The sequence below is a fragment of the Vicugna pacos genome, unplaced genomic scaffold (assembly GCF_048564905.1).
Source record: "Vicugna pacos unplaced genomic scaffold, VicPac4 scaffold_5, whole genome shotgun sequence".
NCBI lineage: Eukaryota > Metazoa > Chordata > Mammalia > Artiodactyla > Camelidae > Vicugna > Vicugna pacos.
In genome coordinates, this window is record NW_027328726.1 from 1,062,343 (window position 1) to 1,076,481 (window position 14,139).

The 14,139-nt window shown below is 51.4% G+C and overlaps 1 non-coding gene across 1 annotated transcript; it reads right to left on the reverse strand.

The window, feature by feature from the left end:
• Positions 1–8,153: 8,153 nt before the first annotated feature.
• On the reverse strand, positions 8,154–8,262 carry LOC140692342 (U6 spliceosomal RNA). The gene has a single exon (XR_012067913.1). It is a non-coding gene; the product is annotated as a U6 spliceosomal RNA (small nuclear RNA).
• Positions 8,263–14,139: the final 5,877 nt, after the last annotated feature.

Consider the following 14,139-nt stretch of genomic DNA (forward strand, 5'->3'; position numbering starts at 1 on the left):
TTTTCTTCCCCGTGTTCCACGGTACCATCGTGTTTATCTATTCTACATGTGGAGATCCCAGTCCCGTCCCACCGCCCTTACCCCTGACAACCTCAAGTTTGTAATCTGTCGGTCTGTTTCTGTATTGTTCGTTCGTTCGTTCGTTCGTTCGTTCGTTCGTTCGTGTTTTTTTTTGGAAATCTGTTCACCTAGGACTATAACTGTTTGTACGAAACAGATAGTAATAGAATCTCAAGCCCATCCTACCGAGAACAAAACGTTTCAAAGAGAAAGAAAGGAAGGAGAAGGGGGAAAAATAAAAGTCTCTCTATTTTCTTGCTTCCCTCTGTCACTCCTGATGGTTTAGATGTCTTCTTTTACAATTTTGTGTTTATTCTGTTTGGAATGAACGGTAGTGATCACCTTTCCGGGGATGAGTGTCTCATGTTTGTACCGTCCTGCTTCTTCTCTATTTAGAGTAGACCTGTGGATGTTTCTTTTCGCATGGGTTGAGTGTTGCAAAACTCTTTTAGTTTTTGCTTGTCTGTGAAGTTCTTTACCTCTCCTTCTATTCTAAAGGATAGCTTTGCTGGATAGAGTATCCTAGGCTGCATTGTTTTGTTTTGTTTTGTTTTGTTTTGTTTTGTTTTGTTTTGTTTTGTGTTTCATTCAGGAATTTCAATAGATCTTGCCACTCCCTTCTGGCCTGACGTGTTTGTGGAGAGAAATCCGCTGAGAGCCTTATGGGGGTTTGGAACTCACTCTTTGTTTTTCTCTTGCCTAAAGGCATTTAGGATCATTGCTTTCTCCTGGACTCTGACCATCTGGATTAGGATAGGTCTCGGTGTGGGTCTGTTTGAGTTCTCCCTGTTTGGCACCCTCTGAGCCTCCTGGACTTGGATATCGGATTCCTTCCTTAGAGCTGGGAAATTGTCAGTCATGCTTTCTTCAAATACCTTTTCGACCCCCTTGCTTCTTCCTTCCCCTTCTGGAACCCCTATTGTGCGTAGATGGGCACGCTTTCGATGGTCCCGTAGGTCCCTGAGATTGTTTTCGTTGTTCTTTATTTGTTTTTCTCTCAGCTGTTCTGATTGGGTTCTTTCTGTTGTCCTGTCTTCTGGGCCACTTATTCGCTCCTCGGCGTGATCTAGCCTCCTTTGGACAGCCTTTAGACCACTTCTCATGTCAGCCAATGAGCTGACCAGTTCTCCTTGACTCTTCTTTAGAGCTTCGATTTCGTTTTTGACGTACAGTATACATCTAAACACTATCACTTGGAGTTCCTTCGGTACTTGGATCTCTCCTTTTTTGAAATCTTGATCTAGCAGGCCATCCGTGTCTATTTTGTGGATCGTGCTTTCAGGGAATTTCTCTGGCTCTTTTCATTGGGAGTGGTTCCTCTGCTTCCTCATGCTGCTCCTATCTCTCTGGCACTGTGGCTTAAGGAGTATCAGTTATCTATTGTGGTCCTTAAGGAGTTTAGGTATTTATCTAAAGCCTATAGAGGAATAAAACTTTAAAAGGGGGGGAGAGGGGGGGAGAGAGAGAGAGAGAGAGAGAGAGAGACAGAGAGAGAGAGGAGAGAGAGAGACAGAGAGAGAGAGACAGAGAGAGAGAGACAGAGAGAGAGAGAGAGGGAGAGGGAGATAGAGGGAGACGGAGAGGGGGATAGGGGGAGAGAGAGAGACAGAGACAGAGACGGTGGGAGGGGGAGGGGGGTGGGGGAGCCGGATTTTAAAAGAATGGAGGAAAAAAAGGTTTGAAAACAGTGTACAAGCAATAATAGAAGAGCAAGTGGAAGCAGAAGAGCGATCGAGTTGAGACGTCTTCTAAAAGCCTTTAAAAAATAGAAAAGATCAGAAAATAAAACACAATTGTTTCAAAAGTAAATTTTTAAAAGGTAATCGGAAATAGAACAGATTTTAACAAGAGATAAAACACAGGATTTGAAAAGGAGGGAGAAAGAAAAGGTTTGAAGACACTGTGTAATCAATAATAGAAGAGTAAGTGGAAGCAGAAGAGCGATCGAGTTGAGACGTCTTTTAATAACCTTAATAAAAAGGAGAAAAAAAAATCGAGAAACGATATCTGAAACCTGTAAATAATCAATAACAGGAGATCTAAACCAAGAGAAGAGAAAAAGGAAAGGGGGTGGATGTTTAAAAATAAGAAGAATAAAAAGATTTTCAAGGAAACATTTAAAAGGGATTAAAACCGTCAACGTAGACGACTGTTCAAAAGTCAAGGTTAAAAAGGTAACAGAAGGTAAAACCGATAGAAGAGAGATTAAAAAAGAGAAAGGAAAAGGAAAAAAAAAGGGGGGTGGGGGGAAGGACGTGTTCCCGGCACCGCGGTCGGATGCTGCGTTCCTCCCGGGAAGGAGGGTGGCTGGCTGGCCGCCCGCCCTCTCCCGGCCCCGGTCGTTCCGCTGCTCTGTGCGGCTGTGTGCTCCGACTCGGGTCGGCGGCGCTCCTCTCCGTAGGTGGGCTCGGGGAAGACCGTGGAACCGCCCCGCCCCTAGCTGCGTCCCCAAACTCGGCTCCTTCTTAGTCATGGTGGCGCGAGTTCTCTGAGGTACCGGGGCAGAAATATCCTATCTGCCTCGGGCTGTAAACGAATCTCAGTCCTGCCTAGAAGGCTGCGGAGCCCCCGGGTGCGGATTCGAGTCTCGGCCCCGCCCCCGCCCGCATGCTGCACGCCAGAGGCTATGGCGGCTGTGGCTGCGTCCCGCCTCTCTTCTCGCGAGAAGCGCCGGTGATGGCGCCGCGGATCTGAGGAGACGGAGGCTACGGCGCCCCTCCCCCCAGGGCACACCGGCCGTGTTGCTTTGCCTTTCTTTTCCCGTCATGGACGGGGGGGGGGGCGGGTTGTTCTGCTCTGTATCCCCTCCCGGCCGCCGCCCTGGTCCTCCGCCCGGCTCGTGCGGCCTGTCCCGGCCCCTGGCTGCCGGCCTGCGACTCGGGCTGGGTGTCGCGGGGACCCTCTGTGCCCGTTTCACTTGGATCGGTCGGTCAAGGGGTGCTCTGGGTAGATCTGAGGCTCGGGGGCGCCCCCTCCGTCCCGTCGGCCTCTCCGTTGGAGAGGGGCAGTTTTGGCGAACGAGCCCTATTCCTCCTCTGCCGCTCCCTCCCCGCGGGACCGGTCCCTCCCGCACTGTTTTGCTTTTTACTCTTTCTTTTCTCCTTTTCTCCTACCAGATTTTGGGCGTCTTTGTCTTTCGAAGAGGGCGGTGTTCTGTCGGAGTTCCGCAGGTGCTCCGATTGGCCGAGTGGGTCCGTCGATGTGAGTTTTGGTGTATTTGTGGGAGAGGGTGAGCTACGAGTGTCCTTCTACTCCGCCGTCTTGCTTCTCCGCGGGTTATTTTTGAAGAGTAGGTGCTGGGGATTGAACCCTGGGCCTTTATTTTTTGCATGCTAAGCACGAGCTGTACTGCTGGATCTCTAGGCCCTCCCCACCGCAACACCCCTCCCCCCCTTTCCCACCGCCTCCATAGTACTCGATGAATCTCCTGACTAGATATCTATGCTTCCTTGGAATGGGGCCGTCCGTTTCTTCATCGGATGGATGGACGTCTGTGGATTCGTCTCGTTTCTCTCCACTGCGGTGGGTGGCATCGGGGCCTGGGGTGGGGTTGAGTGGCGTGGGCTGGGAACTGTTCTTCACGTGTAGAGGTGGAGCGGAGCGATGAGGATGGTGACTTTTTCCCCCGAGTGCTCACGCCGGGTGATGGAGGCCTGTGGTCTCACTTGGAAGAGGACTCGGGTGACTGGAACAGAGCCCGTGTGGGGTCGTTGTGGAGGGAGGAACTCCACCCCCCAGCCCCAGCCCCAGCCCCGGCACTTGTACCTCATCGAGGGACGGTCGGCCGAAAACAAATGAAAGCTGTCAGAGGTGGGGGTGGGGGTGGGGGTGAAGGGGTGGGTGTGTGTGTGTGTGTGTGTGTGTGTGTGTGTGTGTGTGTGTGTGTGTGTGTGTCCCCGTTCCCCGTACCACAGTCCCTGGTCGAGGCCCCCCGAGCGGAGAAACGCACGCCAGGCCGTCCGTGCTCCTGGTTGTCCGGCCGCGTGTCCCCGCCGCCCAGAGATCCCGAACCGTCCCGCTCGCTCCCCTGCCGGGTGCCGTGTGCCACCTGCCTGTCGGCCGGGCGCTATTTTAGACACTGCGAAGAAGTCGGCCGGACGGCCGGGCCGGGCCGGGCCGGGCCGGGCCGGGCCGAGCCGAGCCGAGCCGAGCCGAGCCGAGCCGAGCACGTCCAGGCCGAGGTGGGTGGTGCTGGGTTCAGAGGAGTGGGGTACAAGCGGGAGGCGGGCGTCGATGGAGGGGAGGGGGAGGGGGAGGGGAGCAGGGATGACGATGGGCTGGGGGGCTTGGCGTGTGGGGTGGGGGTGGGAGGGATGGTAGCCATCCTATGACTTTCTCTCCTCACCCCGCCTTTGGCAAGTCTGTTAGAGTGACGAGGTTGTGCTGGTTTCTGGCTGGTGCACACCACAGTGATTGTGTTCTTCTTTTTCCTGGTCTTTTTCAGGAACCCTCGTCCCGAGGGACTGAATCTAGTGCCCTGTGCTGCGCGGTACGACCTAGGGGTCGAATCTGCCAGGAGAGGTCTTACAAGGATCTGGAGGATCCTGGAAAACTGCTACCATCCGGAATCCTACATGGATATTCAAGATCTTGCGGATGGATGGACGGACGGAAGACGGATCGAATGGAGGCCCCGCCCCATCCCCTGGACCCCTTGGCCCAGGAGGATCGTGATGGGTCTGGAAAGGACTCTTCCGACGAGGGTCTCGGGATGGACTTTCTCGGTCCGCGGAAGGTGTTTCTGCACAAAGAGGAAGAGAGGGGCGTTCTCGGCCGGAGAGCCCGAACCGCCTCCTTTCAGGGATCCGCTCCAGTCTGGGTCGGGGTCGGGGTCAGAACGCGACCACCGACGGCTCCCCTCCCTCGTCTTGGCGCTCCAACTTGGGAAACCCTCCTCCCTGCCCCCTCACCCATCTTCTCGTCAGCCTGCCTCCAGCTTCCCCGTGCCAACTACCTCTCTCATGCTGCCGGACTTTCCTCCCCCTTGGGCCGCCAGGAAGCTCTCCCACTCCTCCACGTGCTTTGGCTTGGAATCCCTGACAAACACAAGCGGTGCTGGAGGGCGGGGCCGGGGGCAGTGGCAGAAGGACTCCCTTCATCTTATGGGAGCGACTTTTATCTCCATAGGTGGCGATTGAGAAAACACATAAAATCACTCAGAAGAATACCCATGTGTAGTCTCCCTGACCTAGATCCGTGTCTGTCTGTCTGTCTGTCTCTCTCTCTCTGTCTCTCTCTCCATTTCGCTATTCTGTGTGTGTGTGTGTGTGTGTGTGTGTGTGTGCCTTTCTGTCTGTCTCCCTTGTCTCTCTTTCCTCTCCTCTCCCCTCCTCTCCTCTTCCCTGTTCTCCCCTCCCTTCCCCCCTCACCCCTCCGCTCCTCTCTTCTCCCCTCCCCTCCACTCCTCTCCTCTCCCCTCGCCTCCTCTCACTTCCCCTTCCCTCCCCTCTTTTCCCTCCTCTCCTTTCCTGTCCTCTCCCCTTTTATCCCTCCTCTCCTCTGCTCGCTCTCGCGCTCGCTCGCTCTCTCTCTCTCTCTCTCTCTCTCTCTCTCTCTCTCTCTCTCTCTCCCCCCCTTCCCTTCCCTCCCTCCTCCCTAACCCCCCAACCCCTACCTTCACAGGGCCTCATAGATTGCAATCGGTTTCCATGAAATGTGATGAAGAGGGAATGAAGTTTAGAATGATATCCCCATGCCATCGAAACCTTCTTCCCCAGGGACAGCGAGTTATTTGTGGTTGTGTTTGTTTTTGTTTTTCTTGTTGTTGTTTTGGGGTGCAACGAGGGCACAGGAGGCGTTGGGAGTGAGGGTGATGTTTCTCTTTCTGTCTGTCTCCTCCTTAGGAAGGATTTTAAGAGGAGGGAGGACTCACAGAAATCTACCATCTCGTCTCGTACTGCAGCTGTGTTTGAGCTTCCTATACGATCTGGGCGGAACACTCCCCACCCTCACCTCAAGCCGCCATCGCCGCCCCCTCAGCCCCCACCACCCCCGTCCAGTCCCGCGCTTGGGGTGGTGGTTGGGCATGGGGGGATGTTGGCGGGGTGGTCGTTGGTGGGGGTTGGGGTGGTGGAGGAAACCAGAAAACAGACCACTGTGGCACGTGGCTGACTGGGGCTTCAGGGTGAAGGAGGATGAATAAAATGGCCGGAATTAGGCTAACGGATTGCTTCGTTTTTGGGCGGGGGGGGGGGGGAGAGGAGGGGAGGATCATTAGGTCATTCATTCATTCATTTGCTTGGGGGGGGGTGTCATTCGGTTTCTTATGCTCGCCCTTAAAACGGTCGACTCTTCTGACTGACCGGTTGCTGCTCACGGTTCCAGGCCCGTTGTTGAAACTGGAAGCTATCGATCTTACTGTTTCTACTGTATTTCAGTCATTGCAAGTCATCATCGTGCTGGGTCTCTGAGTCCTTCTCCGAGGAGAAGGTCGGTCGGTCACGGGACTACTGACCTGACAAAATAGCCTGAGTGACCAAGAAGGCCACACCTTGAGTGCTTATGAGATAATGAGATCTAACCGCCAGCCTCTATAGAATGGGTCACCTGGGAGGCATCGTGACACCATGCTGAGTCTTCTGATGAGAAAACGATTCTGTGGATGGTGATCGATGCTTGATTGTTTGAGCTATGGCTCTAGAACCACCCCACCCACTCCATCCCCAAGGTGGGTACACAGTTTTGAAGACGCTAGCCTGCTGTGAATCCCCTTTGCCCGGCAGAGCGATAAAATGACCTCTTTTCTTCTAAGCTCCAAGGCCTTGTCTCTGGATTCTTGGGCTCATCGGGGACGGGGGCCGATCTTTCGGCAACAAGCGTGCTTCAGAAACAACGGATGCCCGAGAAGGACACTCTGCCTCTCCCTCTTCTTCCGGGCCTGAAATGGGGAGGAAAAAATATCGCTTCCCCTGGAAGCCGGAGTCCAGAGCCCGCCATCCGGAGGGACTTCTGGCTTGGCCTTCTCCTGGGGTGGGGGGAGGGCACGCCACCGCACGTGTTCTTTGTCAACTCCCCGTTTCTCTCTTCTCGAGTTATCTCTTTGGGAAGGCTCCCACACTGGATGAAAACAGACAGACAGGCTGGTATCTCTCCCTACCCCACCCTTCGCCCCCCAAATGACTGAACTTCTGTCCCATCAAAATCACCACTTGTTTTCCAACGTGGCTTTCTTGGATCCTGGAGGACTGACATCAACTTAGAGCCAAGATGGGCACAGAACTGAAGGACCTTCTCGGCTGGCCTAAGAAGTCTGTCATCGTGATGTGGGAGGTATTCTTCGAGGGACCTATCTGACTAAGTGCTTGACGGCCTTTTGGACTTTGAACCAACTTGGAGATAGGAACTAGGATGAGAGGGCCCCCGAAATAGCTCAGCAAACTCTTCTCCACCCTTAGAAGAGAGACAGACAGATAGACAGACAGACAGAGAAAGAGAGAGAGAGAGAGAGAGAGAGAGAGACAGACAGACAGACAGACAGACAGACAGACAGACAGACAGTGTGTGTGTGTGTGTGTGTGTGTGTGTGTGTGTGTGTGTCTGTCTGTCTGTCTGTCTGTCTGCCTGCCTGCCTGCCTGTCTGTCTGACGGTCTGTCGGTCTGTCTGCCTGCTTATTGTAGGAACTCTCTGTCAATGGAAGTATAGTTGACTTACAATGTTGTGTTCATTTATGACGTACGGCATAGTGATTCACTTATTCACACACACACACACACACACACACACACACACACACACACGTATACTTTTTCAGGATAGGTTATTACAAGCTATTGAACATAGTTCCCTGTGCTAGACAGTAGGACCTACTTGTGTACCTAGTTTGTATAGGGTGGTTTATATCTGCTAATCCCAAACTCCTGATTTATCCCTCCGCCTTACCCCGTTCCTCCACCCTACCCTGTCCCCTGTGTTAACCATCGGTTTCTTTTCCATGTCTGCGAGTCCAGTCTGTTTCTGTTTTGTAAATAGGTTCCTCGGAGTCTTTTTAAAATGGAGTTATTTATGTATGGATGGGTGTCTTGACTTACTTTCAGATCCCACCTAGAAGTGATGGCATAGGATATCTGTCTTTCCCTGGGTGACTGACTTCACTAAAACTATGGAACGCTTCACGCATGGGCGTGTGTCGCCCACGTTCAGGGGCCGTGCTGATCTTCTCTGGATGGTTCCCATGTTAGTCTATGTGCTGTGGCAGCAAGCGCTTTCCTTAGGGTTTTTGTCTCAACCTGAAAGCCAGCCCGGAGACTGAAGGTCTTCTAGTTGCCTCCACTATCTGCCTAGGACCCTCTCCACGAATGTTTCCCATTTTCTCTCACCCTTTTGCCTTGGCATCATTGAGTACGAAAACGCTCCGTCTCCTGAAGCCCTGCAGACGGAAGCTGGACAACGGGAGGTAAACGTCAGAGAAATGGCCACAACAGCTCCTGTGGAAACCATCCTCGGGCCTGTTTTCGGGGGAGCCGCTCAGAGAGTTGAGCCGAACACCCCAGGACATCATCAGAGGCATTTCAAACTGCTCGAGCCGTTTCGATGACCCCGATGTGTGGAAATCTCCTACCAGACTGACCCCCTACTCCCGGCCCTGAATCTGGTTTCTCATCTGCTCCGACGATTCACCTTTGTGCTGTACTTTGGTTGTCCACACAAGTGCCTCTTAGGCGATACCTGACTGCTTGCTCCCTAGGCCTAGCTTCAGAAGCCCATCGACACCACCGCCTCCTGAGACGAGATACTACAACTGTTTCCTTGAACAGACCTGTTCTCAGAACTAAGAAACTGGGTCCATGAAACGCAGGCCCCCTAGGAAACCATTCCCTCCCTCCTGCCCCCAGACCGCACGCACGCACGCACGCACGGACGCACACGCACACGCACAGTCAACAGCCCAGCTTTTAATGTGTAAAACTTCCAGGGAAGTTACAGAATAGGGAAATGTTGGGGTCCAGAGTAGGCTGCCCCAAAATGCAAGTGCCCGATGGATTATGCTGAATGAAAGGGACTTCACAAGTGGCCAAGGGGGAGGGTATAGGTCAGTGGTAGAGTGTGTGCTTAGCAAGCAAGCACAAGGTCTTGGGTTAAATCCCCAGTACCTCCGGTCAAAAATAAATGCATAAAATCGAATTCCTCTCCCCGCCCGCCCCCCCACTGCTGTATGTCAACTGTGTCTCAATAAAACTGGAAGGAAAAAAAGGAAAAAAAAAAAAAAAAAGCATGATTTAACAAAAGAAAGAAACAAACAAAGAAAGAACTGCCCGAGGCAAGAGGAACACTCTGTCCCTCCTTTCTGCCTCCCTTCAAGCAGGGGAAAAAGAATTTTTTTTTTTTTTAAAGTCTCCCATCCCAGAGGAATCTATCAAGTCAGAGGTCTGCTTCCATGCCCTTCCATGATTCTCAAACGGTTTAGTGGGGTTTACCCAGGTTAGGAAAAGGAGGGGACTCCTTTGGCCTGAGACCAGGCGAGATTCTCCCCCCTCCCTCCCGCCTCCCTCCGTGCAGTTGGGACGGGGTGGCCTAAGGGTGGGGAAATTGAAACCAAAAAACAAAAGCCGTTCAACGGAGAGGAGCCGGAGGCCAAGTCAAAGGCTCTGACCTGAGCACAGAGCTTTCTGCATTTGAATGAAGCGATTGAAAGAGGCCCTGCCGAATGGATCCTCCTGACGTCCCCGCCCCCGCTTCCAGGAGACAGTCCAGTCGATTTAGGACCCGATTTGGGACCGATCGGTGGAGGAGGCCTGGGCGGCGGCGGCAGTGGCGGCGGCGGCGGCGGCGGCGGCGGCGGCGGCGGCGGAAGCAGCGGCGGGGGGCGGGGGGGGGTGCGCGGGCGGGGGCGGGACCAACGGTCGCTCCAGCTCTGCCTGCCTGCCTGCCTGCCTGCCTGCCTGCCTGCCTGCCTGCGGGGCTGAGGCCTGAGGGCCACGCTGGTTCCTGCCACTCAGGGAAACTTGTGCGGGTGTTGCCGAAAGATCGCCCTCCCCAACCCCGTCCCTGACGAGCCAAATAACCCAGAGACAGGGTCTTAGAGTTTAGAAGAAAAGAGGCAGCTTGATTGCTTTGCTGGGCAAAGGGGACTCACAGCAGGCTAGTGCCTTCCAAACTGTGAACCCGTCTTGGGGTTGGGGTTTCATGCTTCTGTGGACGAACAGGTTGGAGCATGAAAGGGAATCACAACAGGCGGGAGCATAAAAGGTGCTCATGATCAACAAGGGTCTCTGATACAACTTCCTCCTAAATCTGGATGAGTGTCTGGTAACATGGGACCTCCTGGTGGTCTAGTAGGTCATCAGCCCGTGACCTTCTTTCTCTGGTCAGACTCACCCGGCGGCACCAGCGCCACGGAGGAACTCGGGGTGGGGGGGTGGGAGGGGGGCTGGTCGTTCTCCTGAGCTTATCCTCCCGTGACTCCCTTCCTGGGGAAAGACTCAGACGTCAAACATGATTGTCAATTTGAACGATCAGAGGAAGGTCCAATCAAACAGTTAGAATCGACAACTTTAGCTGCTTTGAACAGTGGGCCTGGGGCTGGGAGCGGTGTCTGGTCAGTCGAGTTTGCTGATCGTTCTAAAAGCAAGCAGTAAGCATAAAGCCAAAAATTGGCTTAGCCTAAGTGCGGCCACTTCATGATTCCTCCTTCACTGGGGGCCGAGGCGCGGGGGAGGGCGGGGGTGGGGGACACGACTGAGGTGGCGACGAACTTCTCCGTGAATGCTCGGAGCCGAACTGCTCTCTGGGCCTAGGTCCAAAAAAGGCCTGAGTCTCAGCTATGACAGGTTCTCTCTCTTTCTGGGCACATGGACTGACTCGCCCCGCATCCTCCCATCCTGTCAGACCCTTCGGACACGCACCTCCACCCGAGGAGTTCTTTGGCCTCGTCCAGAAAAAACAAACACACGCACGAACAAAACCAACCGAGCACACAGAAACCCTGATGATCTCCTTGGACCCCATTCACTTCGGAGAGTCCCTCTCGTAGAAATCCCCTCAGCTCGATGATTTCACCATAGCCGCCTCCCTTTCTCTGCCGCAGTGACCCCCACCCCCACCCCCACCCCCACCCCTGCGTGGGCCCTGTCCCTCTACCTATCAAAAGCCAAACCCCAGGAGAAAAGAAAATCAGAATGCTGCTTTGAGCCACTGGATCTGTGAAAGGAACCAAACAGAAAGCCGAAATAACCAAACCAGCCGAACACCAAAAGCGAACAGACAGATACCCCAGAAAGAAGGGCACGCTGACCCTGGCCCCTTTCCTTCCTGGAATCAGGACATAACGTAGATCTACACCCCACCCCCGACCCCACCCTCCCCAGATGTCTTCTTTATGCCGGAACGAGAGTGACGTTCTTAGTGTCAATGGTGCTGTTTTGGAAACGACAGGCCAGCCAAGAAACAAGCACCACTCGGAGGGTTGGAGTACTCAGATTTCTTACGCCGGCGGGCTCAGAGGGGCTTCTGCTCCTAAGCCCTGAGCACCCCCAAGACGTGCACGTGAGGTTTTATAGGGTTAAGTACAAGCTTGGGGTATTCGGCCAATAGGCACGCGATAGCTTTAGCAACAACATTATCACAAGAGTAGAGGCAGTGAGGCGGCAAACCGACATTTCAAGGCCAGATATGTCTCTTTGAAAATCCAGCTGGCTAGCAAAGCATGAATAGGGAATCAGCAAACCGACACTTATTAATTTAGATTTACGAGTTAGCCCAGCAGACCTCAGATCAGGAATCCGACACTTGTTACACTTAGATTTGTAACTTAGCTTGTTAGCCCATCTGGGCTTTTCCTTCACAGTGTAAAGCGGAGAAGGAGAGAATTCTGTACAAACAGACCTCGATGAAAAGAATCCTCATCCTCTTTTAGGCCCCCACCTCAACACACACACACACACACACACACACACAGACACACACACACACACACACACGCATGCACGCACGCGCGCGTATAGTTACTCCTGTTCTCTCTCTCTCTCTTTCTCTCTCCCTCTTCCTTTATTACTGATGTTTTTAAAAATGTTTACTGATAACACAGAAAAAAATTGCTGAAGTGTTGTCCAGGAATGATATTCATTTTTGAAAACATGATATATATTGTAAAGGGTTTGGGCTCCCTTAGAAAAATCCCAGTCCAGGCACGATTGTATAGCACCTCTTTTCACTTTCAAGTATCTCATTTCAGACAATAAAGTAGCCTGTCATCTTTCTTGTGCATGACGTTTGTAACTGGCACAAGTCAAACGGCACAAAATTCAGACCCAATCTCCTGATCCGTATGATTCTCATATTCTTTTTCTTTAGTGACCCCAGAAGCTATGGGTCTGTGCCAACCACCCGTGGCTGTTCACTATCCAGCATTTCTTCCATTATCTTTATGTTGTCCTGTTTCTTGGAAGTATTAGTGCAGCTACTTTTCCCGATGGTCTGTCTCTGTCTCTGTCTCTGTCTCTCACTCTTTTCTCCTTCTATTTTGGGCGGGAGGGGCATGGGTTTGATTAGGTAATTTATTTATTTTAACGGTGGTTCTGGGGATTGAACCCAGGACATCATGCATGCTAAGCAGGCACTCTAACGCTGATCTATATCCTTCTCTACACTGCCCCCCCCGACTCTCCAGCACCCCCCCCTCCCCGGCCAGGGCCTGTCTTTGCTCAACCCAATAGAAGAGCATTTATGTTTTGCCAGTTTTCTGGGTCCTTCTTTGTTTCATAAAACTGAGAAGAAATACGTGTGGAAGTTCTCTCCTATGAATTGAACAGACTGAAGATCCTTTAAATAACCAAATGAGGTGGAAGTGCCGAGAGTACCATACGGGAACACACCGAGACACATCATCATCAAATTGACCAAAATTAAGGGTAAGGAGAAAATATTAAAATGAGCGAGAGAAAAGCAACAAATAACATACAAGGAGGGAACTCCCGTAAGGTTATCAGCTGATTTTTCAGCAGAAACTCTACAGGCCAGAAGTGGGTGGCACAACATATTTAAAGTGATGAAAGGGGAAAACTGACAGCCAAGAATACTCTATTCAGCAAGGCTCTCGTTCAGATTTGAGGGAGAAATCAAAAGCTTCACAGATAAACGAAAGCTACAAGATTTCAGCACCATCAAGCCGGCTTTACAAGGAATGTTAAAGGATCGTCTCAAGTCATCAAACCCTAAGAAAAGAGAACAAAAAGATGACAGAGAAAGGGAGGGAGGGAGGGGGGAGAGAAAGAGAGAGAGAGAGAGGGAGAGAGAGAGAGAGAGGAGACCTACAAAAGATGGCTTTGCCTGTTTAGGGTCTTCCGTTGTTCCTTATAAATTTTGAAATTGTTTGTTCTAGTTCTGTGAGGAATGTCGTGAGTATTTTGACAGGGGTTGCATGGAACTTGCGGATTGCTTTGGGTAGTGTGGCCATTTTGATAGTATTGATTCTTCCAATGCAAGAGCACAAGACAGCTTTCCATTTCTTTGTGTCATTTCAGATTCTGGAGTATAGGTAACCTCCTCGATTAAGTTTATTTCTAGTCATTTTACTGTTTTTTGACGCAATGGAAGTGTTTATCCCAGTTATAAAATTCTGGTTTTTAAAGTGGAGGAGGGGAAAAAAAAAAAAAAAAAAAAAAGGAAAGGAAAGGCCACAAATGGCAAAATATCCTTCTTTATTACGGGTGAATTGTATTCCATTCCGTGTGTGTATGTGTGTGTGTGTGTGTGTGTGTGTGTGTGTGTGTGTGTGTGTCCCCTCTTCTTTATCTATTCAAATATTGATGTGCACTTAGGATGCTTCCGTATCTTGGCCATTATAAATGATGTTGCTGTTAATAGCAGGGTGTGTGCATCTTTTTGAATTCATTCTTATTTTGCGGTTGGCTTTATTCCTTTGATAACTGTGTAAGTTTAAAAAGCTAAAGCGCTAAACCTTCCTGGAAACAATGAACAGTACGTATATGTAAATTAAAAAATATGTGTGCAGTAAAAAATTAAAAAATAAATAAATGAATAAAAAAGAAAGAAAGACAAGGAAATTAGCTATCAAGCCATGAAAGACATGGAAGAAACTTAGAAGACATCTTACTAAATCAAAGAAACCGGTCTGAAAATGT